Source organism: Hyperolius riggenbachi, chromosome 7, assembly GCF_040937935.1.
Source record: "Hyperolius riggenbachi isolate aHypRig1 chromosome 7, aHypRig1.pri, whole genome shotgun sequence".
In the NCBI taxonomy this organism is placed as follows: Eukaryota; Metazoa; Chordata; class Amphibia; order Anura; family Hyperoliidae; genus Hyperolius; species Hyperolius riggenbachi.
In genome coordinates this window covers 250,033,090-250,038,769 of record NC_090652.1, presented here as the reverse complement: position 1 = coordinate 250,038,769, position 5,680 = coordinate 250,033,090, and the positions used below count along the sequence as shown (strand labels likewise).

The following is a 5,680-nucleotide window of genomic DNA, read 5'->3' as shown; positions in this document are numbered from 1 at the left end:
AGTCCAGCAGGAATCAGCTGATCGTCCGGATCAGCTGATACCTCTGCTGCTGGTATAAAGGTCCTGACTTCTGGTGCGCGCGCGCATAGCTCTCCATCCATCTGTGTGAACTAACAGACCCAGCCACACCAGACGCATGCTGCCGCGTGCAAACCGCTGCGTTGGATGCGGAAACAGCCGCCTTACTGCCAGTACGTGCGGGTGGCTTTTCCACGATCTCTCACATTAACATTATGACATTTATCACATGGTGACATTTTTATTGCTGGCAGGTGATGTCAGTGGAAGTAGCTGCTGCTTGTTTTTTAGGCAGTTGGTAACAGCTGTAAACAGCTATTTCCCATAATGCAACGAGGTTCACAGACCGGAAACTGCCAGGACCATGGTCCTCACAGTTTCCTGAAGGGGTTTCACTACAATATCAGCCATACAGAACCCCCTGATGATCCGTTTGTGAAACGGAATAGATTTCTTATGGGAAAGGGGGTATCAGCAACTGATTCAATTCTTGGTCACGGTTTCTCTTTAAGGTTTCTTTCTCAACTGATATATCCTTGGGAAGAATATGGCCAATGCATCTCCACTTTCTGTGTTTGATCTGCAAGTCCACTTGTTGTTCTTGGGTTCTTTCCCACAACTCTTTATTTGATATTACATTTGGCCACCAGATGTTTATTATTCTTCGAAGGCAGCGGTTTATAAAGGTTTGGAGGCTTTTTGTTATCGCTGCTGTCACCTTCCATGTCTCACATCCGAACTGTCTTCACGTTTCTCTGGAATATTCTCAGTTTGGTTTTTGTGGAAATATGGGATCTCCAAAGTTGATACAGTTGTACAAAGGCTGCATTCGCCTTCTTGATTCGGCATTTAACATCAGCACTGGCACCACCATCCATTGTCATCAGGCTGCCCAGATACTGAAACTCAGTCAACGTATCTATATGTTTTCCATACATCTGAAACATCTACGTTGCTGTTTAAGCGCATCTCTTTAGTTTTCTTGCAGCTAATTGTCAGACCTACCTTCCTGCTCTCCTCTAGTAGATGGGCTAACTTTGTTTCCATATGATCAACATTTTGGGAAAGTAAGCAAACATCATCTGCAAAGTTGAGATCCTCTAAATGTTGTGTCAGCCCCCATTGTAGTCCAGTTCTGTTCCCAAGAAATGTCTTCCTCATGACCAGATCCATTATCAGCGCTGCGTAATATGTTGGCGCTTTATAAATACAATAAATAAATAAATAAAATAAATTACTATCAGGAATATAGTGGGGGAGAGGGTGCATCCCTGTTTGACAACTTGGCACGTATAACCGGTTCAGCACCGCAGTGTCGAAAACCTCATGCATCCGAGCAATGTTCACCTCTCATTCATTCGCCAATAACTTTATTGCTACTTATCACAATTAATTGATCTATATCTTGTTTTTTCTGCCACTAATTAGGCTTTCTTTGGGTAGTACATTTTGCTATGAATTATTTTTTTCTAAATCCATTTTAACAGGAAGCTTAAAGAAAACCTGAACTGAAAATTAAAAGTCAAAATAAGCATACACAAGTCATACTTACCTTCCATGTAGTCTACTCCCCAGTGTCTTTCTCCTGTCCCGCATCCTGTTTGTTCACTGTGATCAAGGGAATTTTCCGTCCTCCATTTTGAAAATGGCCATTATCCATAACAGCTTTCTGGTCAGCACACAGTTAAACTGTAACATCGCCCACTTGAGCCATAGAGAAACATGGACATTACCTGGTACATCAGTTTTCCTCTCAGCTATAACTGACAGCAACTGATATTTTACTGACAGCAACTGATATATTTCAGATCTGACAAAATATTGTCAGAACTGGAAGGGATTATTGTCAGAAGAAAATGGTGAGCTTCTGAGAGGAACTGATGGCAAGGTAACTATGTAATGTTCATTTGAAGTTACCTCATGTGTTTATTTTAAATATTTTTACTCACTACAGGTTCTCTTTAAGAAAGAAATGAAAAGAATTCATTATTTCTCAGTTTTTGGTCATTATAGTTTGAAATCAATATACGCTACTGTAATTAAAACTCATGTATTTTATTTGCCCATCTGTCCCGGTTATTACACCGTTTAAATGATGTCCCTATCACAATTTATGGTGCCGATATTTCATTTAGAAATAAAGGTGCATTTTTTCAATTTGCGTCCATCACTATTTATAAGCTTATAATTTCAAATAATATAATAACATACTCTCTTGACATGCATATTTAAAAAGTTCAGACCCTTGGGTAACTATTTATGTTGTTTTTGTTTTGTTTTTATTGTATTTTTTAAAAAAATGTGTGCGGGTAATTTTTGGTGTGGGAGGGAAACTGCTAATTTTAAATGTAAAATAATAGAATTGTTTAATTAAAAATGTATGTGGTGCAGTTTACTATTTGGCCACAAGATGGCCACAGTAAAAAAAAGTCCTGGATGCGAACGATCTCGCATCCAGGAACTAAAAAGAAGAGGAGAAGTTTCCTTGGGCAGAAATACCGCACCCTCTGAATAGAAAGCGTCGGTATTTCTCCGGGGAAGTTAGATCGATGAATGGGAATTATATTCCCATTCCCTGATCGGGGGGCTGGCGGCCGGAGGCTGGAGCGCGCACAGAGGCGTGCCCGATCGCGCGCACCATGCGGCGGCAGCAGCGCCTATCTGGACGAGTAAGCTAGATAGTCCAGATAGGCCGAACTGGATAAACCTCATAGAATTGCTTTATACGGATTATGAGTTTTCTTGGTATTCCATATTTCTCTAAAGATCTCCACATATACTCTCTTTCCAAGGAGTCAAATGCCCTGAGAAAATCTATGAAGACCAAATACAATGGGACTCCTACTTCCAGACATTGTTCTATTATAATCAGTGATGATCGTAATCAGCTAATTAAGATTGTGGAAAATTTTGCATACATTTTAGCATTTATACGTAATTATGATTTGTAAATTCAATTGATTTCGAATAGTGATTCGTAATTTCGCCTAAAATTTTGCGTAATTTTTGTGTAATTTGGTGCTGAATTTGGTAGTGAATAGCAAAGGCCCCATACATGGAAGTGACACCAAAACTGCTACATATGTTAAGGAGAATAGTGGGCACAAGTCAAAAAAAGAATTTTCCAAAAAGACCTTTTAGTTTTTGTGAAAATCAATTTTAAAAAGGCAAAGAAAAAAATGTTTTTAAACAAAAAAAATGACAGTTTAAAAACCATTTTTCTTTGCATATTTAAAGAGACTCTGTAACATTAAAAACATCCCCTGGGGGGTACTCACCTCGGGTGGGGGAAGCCTCCGGATCCTAATGAGGCTTCCCACGCCGTCCTCTGTCCCACGGGGGTCTCTCCGCAGCCCTCCGAACAGCCGGCGACTGTGCCGACTGTCATTTCAATATTTACCTTTGCTGGCTCCAGCGGGGGCGCTGTGGCGGCTTTCCATTCCGAACTACACGGAAATACCCGATCTCATTCGGGTCCGCTCTACTGCGCAGGCGCAGGAGACTTGCGCCTGCGCAGTAGAGCGGACCCGACGGCGATCGGGTATTTCCGTGTAGTTCGGAATGGAAAGCCGTCAGAGCGCCTGCGCAGGAGCCAGGAAGGTAAATAATGACGTCACCGCTGCCCGGACTCCACGGAGGGCTGCAGCGAGACCCCTGACGGATGGAGGACGGCGTGGGAAGCCTCATTAGGATCCGGAGGCTTCCCCCACCCGAGGTGAGTACCCCCCAGGGGATATTTTTATGTTACAGTTCCTCTTTAAAATCGATTTTCTCAAAAACTACAATGTTTTTAAAAAAAAATTTTTTTTGACTTGTACCCAATATTCTCCTTAACATATATTCCAATTTTGGTAGCAATAGTTTGTATAGGGGCTTTGCTATTAACCGCTAAAGTCAGCACAAAATTTCACGAAATTGCACGAAAAATCACGTGAAATTATTAAATACTACTATTACATGCAAAATTAATTATGATTTTCCCTGAAATTTCGCATTACAATTACAACACATAAATGCGAATTACGATGCAAAATTTCAGCACACCATTGATTATAATGTGCAGTGTGTTTATTTGGTCTGTGCAAAATCTATTCTTGCGGAAGCCAGATTTCTCTCTCCTGAGTTTTTTGACCCACATAGTCTTTCACTCGATCTAGTAAAATTCTTGTGAATACTTTGCTGGGAATAGATAGTAATGTGATCCCCCGCCAATTATCACACACCGTTGTATCACCCTTTATTGGCAGCTTCACAAGGACACCCTTTTTCCAGTCAGCGGGAATTTGATGTTCCTCCCATATTTTCTCAGACAGTGACTGTAAAAGTGCCACTGAAATGTCAGCATAGCATCTTCTGCTGTAATGTTATCGATCCCAGGTGCTTTGCCACTTTTCAGCTTCTTAATGGCCTTGATGATTTCTTCTTTCTTTGGTGCTTCTGTGTTTATGTTTGGGTCTTGTTCATTGCATTCTGGATGCTCTTGTTCGTTTTGTTGGCCACTTTCTCTGCAATCTTCCTGGAAGTTTTCCTTACATCTTTGAAGCTGTTCTTTCTCATTTATAAGGTTGGCTCCACTTTTATCCTTGACATTACTTCCTGTTTTGCTTTTCTTCTTTGAGAGAACTTTAGCAATATTGTACAATGTTCTAAGGTCTTCTATTTTTGCTGCCTTTTCAGCCTTTTTGAGCCTGCACATCTACCCCGAGCTGACGGTCCCTTCTGGCACTTTTTTTGGTTTCTCTTTTTTTGATATAGTACTTTCAGTGCCTTCTGCAAAAGTGAAATCAAGTATAACTTCAGGGTCCATATGCAATTACCTTTTTCTTCTTAAATTTTAACCAGGGTTCCTTGACCACCGACTTCTGCCACGTAGACGCAACCCCACTGAAAAACAATATGGGTTTTCTGCACTTGAGATAGAGAAAATATTATTGCATTTTTCAGTGAATAAGAGGGCGGTTGCTACATGCCGAAATTTAACGGACACGAAGCCCCATGGGTGATTTAAAGAGAGATGTTAGCGAAAAATTTATAAGAATCAATACAATGCAAAGTGAGAAGTTAAAAATAGAAAAGAGAACAAGAATATATTGACATTTGCCATGTAATTTATTCATGGTGTTTGATCCACAATGAACCTGTACGTCATCATCTTTACTACTGGTAGACAAAAAAACCCAAAAAACTAGACAGCACCAACTGCCATTATTTATAACCACACCCACTAACACTGTGATAGGTAAAAGGTTTTTTTTATAGATGTACATAAGCACAAAGCGAGATACTGGTTGCTTGTCAGTTGAAAACAGCTGTTATTTCTCACAATGCAACAAGGCTCAAGGACAGGAAACTGTCAGTACCTAGGTCCAGGCATCACATTGTGGGAGGGGGTTCACCAGAATTTTAGCTATACAGACCTCCCTGATGTTCCATTTGTGAAAAGGTAAAGTTTTATCATAGGAAAGGGTGTATCAGCTACTTATTGGGATGAGGTTCAATCCTTAGTTACAGTTCCTCTTTGAAGAAGAAGACACAGCAGGTGATTAGACCTCTATAGGAGAAGAGGACCCAGTGAATATGTGATATACACTAGCAGTCCACTTTAACAACACCTTTTTCCAACTGTGAATCACGTGCATATTTAAAGTTGTTGAATTATTGG

General features: G+C 40.4%; 1 pseudogene; it reads right to left on the bottom strand.

Annotated features, from left to right (window-relative positions):
- Positions 1–472: 472 nt before the first annotated feature.
- LOC137526158 (uncharacterized) lies at positions 473–4,714 on the bottom strand (annotated as a pseudogene).
- Positions 4,715–5,680: the final 966 nt, after the last annotated feature.